Raw genomic sequence first — 14,524 nt, forward strand, 5'->3', positions numbered from 1 at the left:
ATTCAAGCCTTATAGACATTTTCAAATCAGTGGAAGGGGCCTATGTAAGCGACTGCGGCAACCACACTTTGCAATTTTTCAAAATTGAGACTTTTCTAGTTTATGATATTATTATGAAAGAAACGTTATTTGTTATAAAAATAAATCACACCCCGTGTGAAGTAAGGGTGCTCTTATCATCGTACATCAGCATCGCCTCCTTCTTACTGACAGCTGAGAGTTGAAAGCCTCCTATATAAATATACAACATATCAATGTTTGTGTTTTACGCAATGTTTGTGTTGACGTAAAATTGTCCATTGTCCATTTGCGTAGGACAACGTTTGTTGACTAAAACCTGGACATGGGAGAAATCTAATCTAATCTTAACCCAACTCTGAGAGTGTACAAATGGAATGAGTCCATTTGGTTCCATTTGTACACTCTCAGAGTTACAGACCCATAAGGGTCCACTTGGTTCCATTTGTACATTCTCTGAGTTACAGACCCATAAGGGTCCATTTGGTCCCATTTGTACATTCTCTGAGTTACAGACCCATAAGGGTCCATTTGGTTCCATTTGTACATTCTCAGAGTCACAGACCCATAAGGGTCCATTTGGTTCCATTTGTACATTCTCAGAGTTACAGACCCATAAGGGTCCATTTGGTTCCATTTGTACATTCTCTGAGTTACAGACCCATAAGGGTCCATTTGGTTCCATTTGTACATTATCTGAGTCACAGACCCATATGGGTCCATTTGGTTCCATTTGTACATTCTCTGAGTTACAGACCCATAAGGGTCCACTTGGTTCCATTTGTACATTCTCTGAGTCACAGACCCATAAGGGTCCATTTGGTTCCATTTGTACATTCTCTGAGTTACAGACCCATAAGGGTCCATTTGGTTCCATTTGTACATTCTCTGAGTTACAGACCCATAAGGGTCCATTTGGTCCCATTTGTACATTCTCTGAGTCACAGACCCATAAGGGTCCATTTGGTTCCATTTGTACATTCTCTGAGTTACAGACCCATAAGGGTCCATTTGGTTCCATTTGTACACTCTCTGAGTCACAGACCCATAAGGGTCCATTTGGTTCCATTTGTACACTCTCTGAGTTACAGACCCATAAGGGTCCATTTGGTTCCATTTGTACACTCTCTGAGTCACAGACCCATAAGGGTCCATTTGGTTCCATTTGTACACTCTCAGTTACAGACCCATAAGGGTCCATTTGGTTCCATTTGTACACTGTCAGAGTTACAGACCCATAAGGGTCCATTTGGTTCCCAGCAATGGATCATTTTGCTGAGGACCCCCTGGAACCCCCTCAGGGGCCCCTGGGTTGTCCTGGACCCCACGCTGAGAGACACTAGTGACCTACACTGTCTTGAGTCATTGAGCGCGACAAGGCCAGTAGATAAGATCTTTGACTCCATGTTTGTCTGTATTCTCTGCTCTCAGCATGCGCCACAGTTTTACTGTTTTACTTCCACACATACCAGCAGCATAAGACAAATCGCCACCCATTTTCCCACCGTCCGTCCACTCGTCCGTCCACACCGTCCATCCACTCGTCCGAGCCCTCTTCCGGAAATTGTTGTTTTAAAAGCAGCTGTTTCCTAAAATAGGACGCTCCCGGCTCCCCCGGCTTTTTCCCTACAGTTGTTATCGTCTGTATGGAGGCAGAAATATGTAAACAAACGGACGCTGCCCTTTTCCAGCTCTGCGTTGCAACTCTTTAGTATCACTTTTCATGTTTATGTTGTGGAGTTGGGAGGCCAAAGCACAGGTCATACCACATAGAACAATTAAACCTAAAGAGCAGCGAAACCTGACTCTGAAACTGATGGTAATCTTCTGTAGAGACTGTAGAAATGAGACTGTAGAATAAGAGACTGTAGAAATGCTAGCGTGACCATCTTTGAAACACAATGACACTTTGGTTGAGGTTTTGCTTTGGTTGCGTACTTGTGTATTTTATTGAATTTCCACAGGTTTTACAATATATCACAGTACAATAAATCAATGGTCAAGGCTTGGCATTTCATCATGTCATAGGACAGGTTATAGGCTACATGTCATCGAATTAATACACAAAACATTACATGGAAATATCAAATAGTATCAATAATAATTATAATTATAATAATGTCAATATCAAAATAATACATTAGATTGCATTACATTGAATAGGCTTCATATAAAGTGACTAGTGTTAAAGTGATATTTCGGGCCTATTTAATTTCGGGTGCGTTCAGTTCAGGTCGATAGTTTTTCTTTTTTTAAGTTCAGTTTCCACCTGCCTGGAAACTGTGTTCATATCACAATAACAATATTGTCTGTTGACATCTTGCTTGAGTCTTCCATATTTTAAAAACATGTTGCCTACCTTGCCATGATGTGGCTCAATATTGGTCATATCTTCAATGGTAAATGGTGCATTTATATAGCGCCTTTATCCAAGGCGCTTTACAGAGATTGTGCATTACATTCACACATTCACACACCGATGGCAGCAGAAACCATGCAAGGCACCAACTAGCACATCGGGAGCAATTAGGGGTTCAGTGTCTTGCTCAAGGACACTTCGACAGTAACTCTGGGGGAGCCCGGGTTCGAACTGGCAACCTTACGATTACCATCCAGGCACTCTACCCCTGAGCCACCGCCGCTGATGTGTGGAATATTAACCATTTAACATTGCTACGCCGTCATATCACGGCTAAGGAGGACAGCACACCTTACCTAATGGAATGTTATTGTTATAGAGATATTGGCTAATTATACAGTGCCATGGCAGTTTGACTGTTGCAAAGTCATGTGGTATCTTTTTATAATCCACCGTGACGCTATAACCCAGGGGAACCGTGCATTGAATCCGGAACTAATCAAGGGTCAATGGTTCAGAATGATGCCTTATGTGCTCGAGGTCAAAGCAGCCCACACAATCGCTGGGGCATTCCACCAAAATAAACATTATCTCTCCAATCATGTTGTGGATCAAACACGGATAGTAAAAGCCATTTGCATATTTGTATATTACATGTAGGTGTATGCATAATAAAGCCTGACCCATATGTCAGTCTGGCAGATATATCAGTCATTATTTACTGTATCGGCAATTATGCAGCGGCAGTCAATGTGTCCCCATTTTGACGGGCATGTGTTGTCCCGGCACGTTTGAACGTTCAAAGGTTTTTAAAATGTTGTCTTGGTACAGTGGCCAAGTGTAAGATCTGTATCTTGGTTTCCTGGAGGTTTCAACGTCTGTCTTCTCTTTTAGCCACGTCTGCCTGTAAAAGCCTTTCTCAAAGGGGAGGCCGCCTGCCGTTCTCCTTCTCTCTCTCTCACACACTCTCTTATGTAAATATCGCAGCTTACCAGAGCGCGTTGGTGGTATAGTGGTGAGCATAGCTGCCTTCCAAGCAGTTGACCCGGGTTCGATTCCCGGCCAACGCAAATATTTTAGTGTTACCTGAAACATTATGGGAATATCTTCATTGTTTTGTACATGTCTAGATTATTCTTTTTTTTTAAAGAGTGGCTTGATCTTGCCGTTTTCAGGGGCTGTGGGAAGCAACCTGAGAAAAGAAATGTGTGCACAACTTGTAGAAGATCTGAACCAGATTTTTTTAAAGGCCTGTTCAATTATTGTTTATTCGTATTGATTGAGTACAGGTAGTACAGATAGAGGTTATGCTAAAGGGATAACATTGTGGTCCTTTCTACTCAATATATCAGTAATACACTGTATTGTATATGTTACAATGCAAAATATACTATGAAGCTTAGTAGAATCATAAGTTATATTTGGAGAGAAAGTAGGGGAGCAGGCGGGATTCAGGGGATTCTGTTCAAGGAAAGCGTTAAACTACGTTCACTTGTTTTTTGAAGAAAAATATATATTTATATATAATATAATATTTTAGATTGGTTTTGCGTTTGGATAGGACCTGCATGTCTTTTGGTAGGTCCTTCCACGTTCTGGTGGCAGCATAGTGTCATTTCATAGTAGTATTTATAATAGTACTAGAGGGGGCACCTGGATTTGAACCGGGGACCTCTTGATCTGCAGTCAAATGCTCTACCACTGAGCTATACCCCCTTCTGTTCATACCTATTTGATCTGCAGTCAAATGCTCTACCACTGAGCTATACCCCCTTCTGTTAATACCTATTTGATCTGCAGTCAAATGCTCTACCACTGAGCTATACCCCCTTCTGTTAATACCTATTTAAATGCTCTACCACTGAGCTATACCCCCTCATGTTTAGACCTATTTGATCTGCAGTCAAATGCTCTACCACTGAGCTATACCCCCTCATGTTTAGACCTATTTGATCTGCAGTCAAATGCTCTACCACTGAGCTATACCCCCTCATGTTTAGACCTATTTGATCTGCAGTCAAATGCTCTACCACTGAGCTATACCCCCTCATGTTTAGACCTATTTGATCTGCAGTCAAATGCTCTACCACTGAGCTATACCCCCTTCTGTTAATACCTATTTGATCTGCAGTCAAATGCTCTACCACTGAGCTATACCCCCTTCTGTTAATACCTATTTGATCTGCAGTCAAATGCTCTACCACTGAGCTATACCCCCTCATGTTTAGACCTATTTGATCTGCAGTCAAATGCTCTACCACTGAGCTATACCCCCTTCTGTTAATACCTATTTGATCTGCAGTCAAATGCTCTACCACTGAGCTATACCCCCTTCTGTTAATACCTATTTGATCTGCAGTCAAATGCTCTACCACTGAGCTATACCCCCTTCTGTTTATACCTATTTGCTTATGAGTCAAATCTTCTCAAATAAGAATTTTTAATCATTCTTTTTCAAATTGATTTAAAGATTTAGCGCTCTTTTGCATAATAGAGACATAATAGAGAAACATTGATAATCGGTGGCTTAGAGAACTCTCCTAAAGCACTCCTCTCTCCTCGACCCAAAGATCAGTGGAATAGAATAGCACTTCAGGCCAGCTACAGTATGAGCTAATGTGTTTGTTATCATAGATCATATATGTTGTGTTCTGTGTTGCGTAATCTTAAACGAGTCCCACAAAGACGGCAGTGTCCTTTATGTTTTTTGGGTGACTGGTTTTGTTATCAGTGCCAGTATCTGCACGCTGCCTGTGACACGGGAGGCTGAGCGGGCCTGAGCGGGCGGGCCCCTAATGGGCCCGCTGGGTGCTGTGAGGTGAAAACGGAGCAAAGCTGCAGAAACATGTGGCCCCAGGCGAGGACAGAGGAGGCTGGGTATTTAATCATCCTGGGTTATTTCCCCTGAGCGACTGAACCCGGCGCTCAGTGCCAACGTAAGCCCGTCTAGTAAGTGATCTTTACTGGTCTGCACGCTGGGCTGCTGTCTCCTCTCCCCATCTACCACACACAGCTGTCTTGCAGAGGTGGAAGTTGTACCCAGAGACCTTAAACTCAATAAAAGTATAGCAATACTACAAAGTAGAAATAGTTTTATTATAGTATTCACCGTTGTACTTGTAAAGTTAAGCTACAGAAGTACAGGCATCAGAATATACTCAGTGCTCATTATGCATGTTACGTTATTAACGTGTCCCGTGTCACGCATTCTTTCAAAATGTGTCGATCTATACAAGCTCACAACAGGTCGGTGCCTTGCATGGTTTCCCCCGCCGTCAGTGTATGAATGTATGTGAATGGGTGAATGTATTGCACAATCTATGTAAATTGCTCAAGATAAAATATGGCTTAAATGGTTAATTTATAAAGCTGTCAAATCACCGTAGTGGAGTAAAGACTACACTGTTTGCCTCTGAGATGCAATGCGGTAAAAGTAGAAGTTAGAAGTTGGTTCAAAAGTAAATGTACCTAGTTACTTATTTCCCCCACCGATGCGGCTGCACGCTGCGCTCCTGCATCCTGTCCCTCTCCCACACACCCCTGTCTTAAACGGCGTACCCCCTCCTCTCGCTGCCCCCTCTATCCTAATTGAATTAGCAGCTCCCTTGATCCCAGGGAACCTTCGCTCCAAGGCCGGCGCCCACAGACACTGCTGCTTTGTGCGCCGCCAGAAAGAAGTGAAGGCTGTTTCCTGCCTTCACAGGAAGTGTTCTATTGAAACCATATTGTCCCCGCTGAGCGTCTGTATATATAATGCAACATGTCGAGACGGTTACCTCTGACGTCCACTGTTCTGTTACCTCTGACGTCCACTGTTCTGTTACCTCTGACGTCCACTGTTCTGTTACCTCTGACGTCCACTGTTCTGTTACCTCTGACGTCCACTGTTCTGTTACCTCTGACGTCCACTGTTCTGTTACCTCTGACGTCCACTGTTCTGTTACCTCTGACGTCTACTGTTCTGTTACCTCTGACGTCCACTGTTCTGTTACCTCTGACGTCTACTGTTCTGTTACCTCTGACGTCCACTGCTCTGTTACCTCTGACGTCTACTGCTCTGTTACCTCTGACGTCCACTGTTCTGTTACCTCTGACGTCCACTGTTCTGTTACCTCTGAGGTCTACTGCTCTGTTACCTCTGAGGTCCACTGTTCTGTTACCTCTGACGTCCACCGTTCTGTTACCTCTGACGTCCACTGTTCTGTTACCTCTGACGTCCACCGTTCTGTTACCTCTGACGTCCACCGTTCTGTTACCTCTGACGTCCACCGTTCTGTTACCTCTGACGTCCACCGTTCTGTTACCTCTGACGTCCACTGTTCTGTTACCTCTGACGTCCACTGTTCTGTTACCTCTGACGTCCACCGTTCTGTTACCTCTGACGTCCACTGCTCTGTTACCTCTGACGTCCACTGTTCTGTTACCTCTGACGTCCACCGTTCTGTTACCTCTGACGTCCACTGTTCTGTTACCTCTGACGTCCACTGTCCTGTTACCTCTGACGTCTACTGTTCTGTTACCTCTGACGTCTACTGTTCTGTTACCTCTGACGTCCACTGTTCTGTTACCTCTGACGTCCACTGTTCTGTTACCTCTGACGTCCACTGTTCTGTTACCTCTGACGTCTCAATTCTCTCCCGGGGATGAAATATAGAAATGTAAAAAAAAAAAAAAGTGAAATTCTTCAAGCTCACAACGCGACGCGGCGCAATGTGACGTAATGTTGTTGACTTGTAGATCTTCTATTTTCACAGTTTTGTTTTTTAAATATTGCATATACTATTCTGCACAAGGCTTTGTTTTCCCTGGATTCTACACATGGAAACCATAGGTTTGTTTATCATGCATTGGAAGGAATGTCGGTGGCAGCAGAGTCTTATTGGTGATTTGAGCTCTCTCTCTCTCTCTCGTAATTGCAGGGCACACATCTGCCACACAGAAAAGGGACGGGCGGAGCCGGGGGGGGGGGGGGACGACAACAAAGGGGGCCGGGGTTACCTCAGTCAGCGCATGTGGTCAGGTCAGGTCTGTGTGTCGGTCTGCCTGCACCGGGCCAGTCAGAACCAAGGTGAACATGATCCGCAAGCTTGCAGCGCTCCTTAGGGAGCCCTGGCGTGGGACTGCATTGTATCAAATGTAACCCAAGACCCAGACATGAATGGCGCTGAGGGGATAACGGATGATCTGCACCCAACACCGACGGCTTGTGCCTTCTGTTGTTCAGCACTCTTTCTGCTTTGTTTGGTGGGGCCATTGTACGCTCTTTGGCCCTGTAGCCTGTGCGGGGGTCGATCACATTGTATTTTTGGGTTCCTTAAGTCATCTGCTGGCCCTGCCTTGTGTCATAATTGGGTTCCTTAAGTCATCTGCTGGCCCTGCCTTGTGTCATAATTGGGTTCCTTAAGTCATCTGCTGGCCCTGCCTTGTGTCATAATTGGGTTCCTTAAGTCATCTGCTGGCCCTGCCTTGTGTCATAATTGGGTTCCTTAAGTCATCTTCTGGCCCTGCCTTGTGTCATAATTGGGTTCCTTAAGTCATCTGCTGGCCCTGCCTTGTGTCATAATTGGGTTCCTTAAGTCATCTGCTGGCCCTGCCTTGTGTCATAATTGGGTTCCTTAAGTCATCTGCTGGCCCTGCCTTGTGTCATAATTGGGTTCCTTAAGTCATCTGCTGGCCCTGCCTTGTGTCATAATTGGGTTCCTTAAGTCATCTGCTGGCCCTGCCTTGTGTCATAATTGGGTTCCTTAAGTCATCTTCTGGCCCTGCCTTGTGTCATAATTGGGTTCCTTAAGTCATCTGCTGGCCCTGCCTTGTGTCATAATTGGGTTCCTTAAGTCATCTTCTGGCCCTGCCTTGTGTCATAATTGGGTTCCTTAAGTCATCTGCTGGCCCTGCCTTGTGTCATAATTGGGTTCCTTAAGTCATCTGCTGGCCCTGCCTTGTGTCATAATTGGGTTCCTTAAGTCATCTTCTGGCCCTGCCTTGTGTCATAATTGGGTTCCTTAAGTCATCTGCTGGCCCTGCCTTGTGTCATAATTGGGTTCCTTAAGTCATCTGCTGGCCCTGCCTTGTGTCATAATTGGGTTCCTTAAGTCATCTGCTGGCCCTGCCTTGTGTCATAATTGGGTTCCTTAAGTCATCTGCTGGCCCTGCCTTGTGTCATAATTGGGTTCCTTAAGTCATCTGCTGGCCCTGCCTTGTGTCATAATTGGGTTCCTTAAGTCATCTTCTGGCCCTGCCTTGTGTCATAATTGGGTTCCTTAAGTCATCTGCTGGCCCTGCCTTGTGTCATAATTGGGTTCCTTAAGTCATCTTCTGGCCCTGCCTTGTGTCATAATTGGGTTCCTTAAGTCATCTGCTGGCCCTGCCTTGTGTCATAATTGGGTTCCTTAAGTCATCTTCTGGCCCTGCCTTGTGTCATAATTGGGTTCCTTAAGTCATCTGCTGGCCCTGCCTTGTGTCATAATTGCTCCTCTTTGGTTTCTTCTACTAAAGACTTTTACGTTAAGACTCACATGATTACTATTCCCATTTTATGTACTCTAGATGCCTCGCTTAAGATGTTGTTTACCTATAGCTAGGTTCAGGTTGAAGCCTGATTTACAGTCACTTTGTTGTGTGCCAGTATCGTGCACCAAAAACAGTCAATCTACAAGCTTGCAATGCACTCCATGCAGGGCAACACTTTGTGAGCCTGTTGATCTCATCTTAATCTGAGCTTGATCTGAGTTTGTACATTTATACCCAATGAAGTATAAATCAAACCTTAACATTTTAATGTGTACTAATAGTTTTATGATTGCAGTATTGTTTACCTGCTTTGCCTAATGTGCCCCATGAAGAGATTTACAGAGAATAGTTAAAATAACTTCACTCGGATCTTTGAAAACCCAGAAACCCGTCTGTATTTATGACTGTGCTGATGAGAGAACGCAGTAACGCACGCTGCTTTTATGGGCTGGAGTGCACATGTTAGTGAATGCACTAATTGGAGTTGTGAAGTTATTAAAGGACAACTTTAGTTTTTTTCAACCAAGGTTCATGTTTTAGGTTGTTATTTGAGAAACTAAAAGGTGAGTGTTCATTTTCTTTCATTTGTTGCTTTCTTTCGTTTTGGGGATTTTAGCAGTTTTTGACAGGGGGGCGGGGGCATTCGAGCATGGGGCTAAATACATGTATGTATTTTACAAAATATGATGGCGATTATTTTTTTTATTATTTACTATAGTCCTAATAAACCCCAAGAAATTACATCTAGCCACAAAAGATCACAGGATCTATTGAATGTGACAAACTGACATATTGAGCCTATACACACAGTATAAGCCCCCATTAGGCTACCTTCACATTCAGTAGATCCTGTGATCTTCTGTGGCCAGATAATTTCCTGGGGTTTATTAGGACTATAGTAAATAATAAATAAATAAATCACCATCAAATTAATTTTGGTAAAACAAATACATATTTAGCCCCATGCTCGAATGCCCCCGCCCCCCTGTCAAAAAGAGCTAAAATCCCTAAAACGAAAGAAAGCAGCAAATGAAAGAAAATGAACACTCACCTTTTAGTTTCTCTAATAACAACCTAAAACATGAACCTTGGTTGAAAAAAACTAAAGTTGTCCTTTAAGCCATATGGAATACAGTTATAGACCATTTGCATGGCCTTTGAAGGAGTTCCTTTTCTGTGGTTAGATCAGTGGTTCCCAAATGTTTACAGCTGAGATTACGAATTAATACAATATAATAGTGAAAATAGCACGTTTGATTGATTGAAAAACTGTTACTGTGGACGACACCATGATTAAGCATTACACTTGTTTAAAACAGGGTCCACCATTTTCAATTAATCAGAACATTTAGAGACGTACAAAAATATACACTTATATATAAAAAAGGAAACGTATACTGTGGGGGGATGGGGGGACGGGGACGTTCTAAATCTATTATATTATTTTAAGTCTTTGGAAATAATAAAGAATATATATATTATTATATATTTCAAAAAGCTTTGTGACCAAACAATTGTTCCCAAGTAACCCACTATTAAAACATAGGGTAGGTAGATCCTACTGGTTGTACTCTGTAAGGAGAAAGACTAACGGAACATGAACAAATGAAAAGGCAAAGATATCCACATATATACACAGCACAAAAAGCACTGCAGGGTATGTACTGTACATCATGACATTAGACATAAGGTGCAAAAGTGTAGGTCCACACATGTTAGACATAAGGTGCAAAACGCAGCAAAAGGCAGGTCCACATAACATAAGGAAGGAATTGCATGAGGAAAATCGAACCAAAATAGTCATGTAAGGGTCCATTTGGTTCTATTTGTACCCTCTGAGTTCAAATGAACACTGAGTTCAAATGAACACTAAGGATATTAGTGTTTCATCCACTTTAGTCTACAGTGTTTACCTATTTGTGAATGCAGTTCGTGATTTTACAAGAAGATAATAAAAATGGAGCAGGAAGTGTTGTGAAAATGTTTTAGATCTAACTGGTGATTAGGAGTAGAATAATTCATATAAAAGGGAAGCCCTGTAGGCTAAATGACGTTAATGGACAAACTTGATGTTTGCTTCAAAGAGGCCTTGTTATCCTGGCCTTGTTCCAAATGTCCACACACACACACACACACACACACACACACACACACACACACACACACACACACACACACACACACACACACACACACACACACACACACACACACACACACACAAGCAGTTGTCCATGTGTTTCCTGTTGAGAGGCCTCTGCCATGTGGCTGCTGATGGTGGGTTTTCATCTGATCGTCAGCTTCTAACAAACCACATAAAAAAACACTAATGAACACAGGGGAACGCAGGAGAACACAGGGGAACACAGGGGAACACAGGGGAACACAGGAGAACACAGGGGAACGCAGGGGGACGCAGGGGAACACAGGAGAACACAGGGGAACACAGGAGAACCCAGGGGAACACAGGGGAACGCAGGGGAACACAGGAGAACACAGGGGAACACAGGAGAACACAGGGGAACACAGGGGAACGCAGGGGGACGCAGGGGAACACAGGAGAACACTAATGAACACATGGGGAACACAGGGGAACACAGGGGAACACAGGGGAACGCAGGGGAACACAGGGGGACGCAGGGGAACGCAGGGGAACACAGGAGAACACTAATGAACACATGGGGAACACAGGGGAACGCAGGGGAACACAGGGGAACACAGGAGAACGCAGGGGAACGCAGGGGAACGCAGGGGAACGCAGGGGAACACAGGAGAACACAGGAGAACGCAGGGGAACGCAGGGGAACGCAGGGGAACGCAGGGGAACACAGGAGAACACAGGAGAACGCAGGGGAACGCACGGGAACGCAGGGGAACACAGGGGAACGCAGGGGAACACAGGAACACAGGGGAACGCAGGGGAACGCAGGGGAACACGGGAACGCAGGGGAACACGGGAACGCAGGGGAACGCAGGGGAACACAGGGGAACGCAGGGGAACACAGGAGAACACAGGGGAACACAGGGGAACCCAGGGGAATGCAGGGGAATGCAGGGGAACCCAGGGGAACACAGGGGAACACAGGGGAACCCAGGGGAATGCAGGGGAATGCAGGGGAACCCAGGGGAACACAGGAGAACACAGGGGAACACAGGGGAACGCAGGAGAACACAGGGGAACACATGGGGAACACAAGGGGAACACATGAGGAACGCAGGGGAACACAGGGGAACCCAGGAGAACACAGGGGAACACAGGGGGAACAGAGGGGAACACAGGGGAACCGTCCTGGTTCTACAGTTACAATTTAGGCAGTTAGCAGACTAAAAAGTGCAAAACCAGAATAAGCGGAGTAAGCATGAACTCTAGTCAGTCTCTAACAGGGTAAATACTAAATACGGCTAGTCACATAAATACAGTGGTGGACAAATCATATTCCTGCTGTCGGGGCAGAAACCTCTCTTGTTTCCGTATTCTAACTCTAGTAAATTAATGCTGTACTTGATCATACTATACAGCGTACATGGATGCATCAAAAGTAGCACACGGACCGACACGTTCTGAGGGGGGGGGGGGGGGGGGGGCTGCTGTGCATTGGTGTTGTTTCTTTTACCCAAGTGGAAAAAAGTGGTGTCCTTTTATGAATCAGTGTTTATGTAACAGAGCACAGTTTTTACTTCATTTGGGGCTTCAGTTTACTGCAGTATCGGGGCTAGCTTTGGCTTGCCAGGGAAAAGTTCCCCCTCGTTTGATAGATTTTAACCTAGAGCCCCTAAAACAGATGAAAACTATTTTGTCATCAAGCCCATTTTCATGTAATCCCATCCTTGAAGATGGGATATGTGCAGCCGTATACAGACCCAGCTGTGTTAGAGATGGCTGATGTGATCGCTTCAGGGCCACTTAGATAACAACCCCCCCCCCCCCCCCCCCCCCCCCCCAGTGGAATTAAGCCAGATTCATGCTTAGTAATCCGATCTACAGGCTCACACAACATGTCGCACTGCAATGCTTTGTGAGCTTGCAGATCGGCAATTTTCGACACATTGCAACACATTGTCAGCATATTGGGCATGTGACATCATCGAACTTCAAAGCATAAAGCAGTCAGTACATGCTTATTTATCATAGAATATATGACACACAAGTTGGATCTGCTTCCGTACACTGAAGACATGCATAAACTCAGTCATTCTTCCTGCCTAAAGCATCAAAGTTTCAAAGTATGTCTGGCATTCCATCTCACTCTGTCTCTCTCTCTCTCTCTCTCTGTCTCTGTCTCTGTCTCTCTCTCTCTCTCTCTCTCTCTCTCTCTCTCATACACACATGCTCACACTCTTTCTCCTAGGTAAATACAGCAGTGCTCAACAGAGCGTTGGTGGTATAGTGGTGAGCATAGCTGCCTTCCAAGCAGTTGACCCGGGTTCGATTCCCGGCCAACGCAAATACTTTAGCGGTACCGAAATATCTTATTTTGATCTTACTACTTAAGTTGTGTTGTATTTTGTACTGTTATCTTAGACATTACTTACTTGTGCATTTCATGCACTGAGTATAGTTAATTTGGACTGAAACACTTGCCTTTGCCTTACCCTGCTGCCCTGGAACGAATGAAGTTTATTTTAATCTGCAACCATAATTTATAGTCTGATCTCTTTATACTTTTGTGTGAGAATCAAGTCCTTCCCTACTCTTACGGTATGGGACTTTTTGCCTGCACCAGTGAGAAAGACAAACAAAGGATCGTTTTCAAAGGCGCAGCTCAACTTGTGCTAACCAGACATTACTTGCACAGTCTTTTGGAGTCTGATGATGTACCAATTTGACTGTTCATAGTTACACATGAGTATGTGTCAAATAAAGTATTTAAATCTGTCTATGCAGGGGAAAAATAGGTTCACAATATAATAGGCAACTTAGAATATCAAAGAAAGTAGAAATTAGAAATGAGAAAACTTAAAATATATAAAACATATATAAAACATTTATATAAAACTTAAAGAAAACTAAAACAATGTACAACAATGTATCTGCGTTAGTGCTGGTTTGAATGGGTGTGTTACGTGAACCGTTTCCCCTGTGAACCGTTTCCCCTCGTGAGAGAAATAAGCCAAATCTTCTCCCCTCGAAAAACAAGCCAAAACAAGCCGAACTAGCCCTTCTGGGCACAGGTCTCCATGGAGGGGGTGTGTGTGTGTGTGTGTGTGTGTGTGTGTGTGTGTGTGTGTGTGTGATGTTTGGCAAAATGTTTAGGAGTAATATAAACATGTTTGTGTGTGTGTGACGCGACTTGGCCTGTTGTAGCGCCACTATGACGCTGATTTGAAAACTGTCAAGTGGCATTTCTTCCTCAGCCTAGTGGGAATATGCATGCACAGTTTATTTTTGGCTTTTTCTGCCTCTATTGATAGGTTGAAAGTAGTCTGACAGGAAATGGGGAGAGAGAGATGGGGGAAGACATGCTTGCCGCAAGGGCCATCAGGTTCGGGAGTCGAACCCGCGGCACGCCATCAGGCCGGCTCAGCAGCCCAGGCGCCCAGACGGCTGAGCTAACCGCCCGGACCGCATGCAAAGTTTCACCGCAATCGGACGCTGCGTTGAGTTGAGTTGTGGCGATTTGTACAAAACTGGTACAA

General features: G+C 44.4%; 1 protein-coding gene across 2 annotated transcripts in view; it reads left to right on the forward strand.

Moving 5' to 3' along the window:
* Positions 1–14,524, forward strand: part of uba7 (ubiquitin-like modifier activating enzyme 7) — a 214,018-nt gene that overhangs the window by 136,083 nt on the left and 63,411 nt on the right. The window lies entirely within an intron of this gene.

This window comes from Protomyctophum parallelum, assembly GCF_964188405.1.
Source record: "Protomyctophum parallelum genome assembly, chromosome: 8".
Taxonomy (NCBI): Eukaryota; Metazoa; Chordata; class Actinopteri; order Myctophiformes; family Myctophidae; genus Protomyctophum; species Protomyctophum parallelum.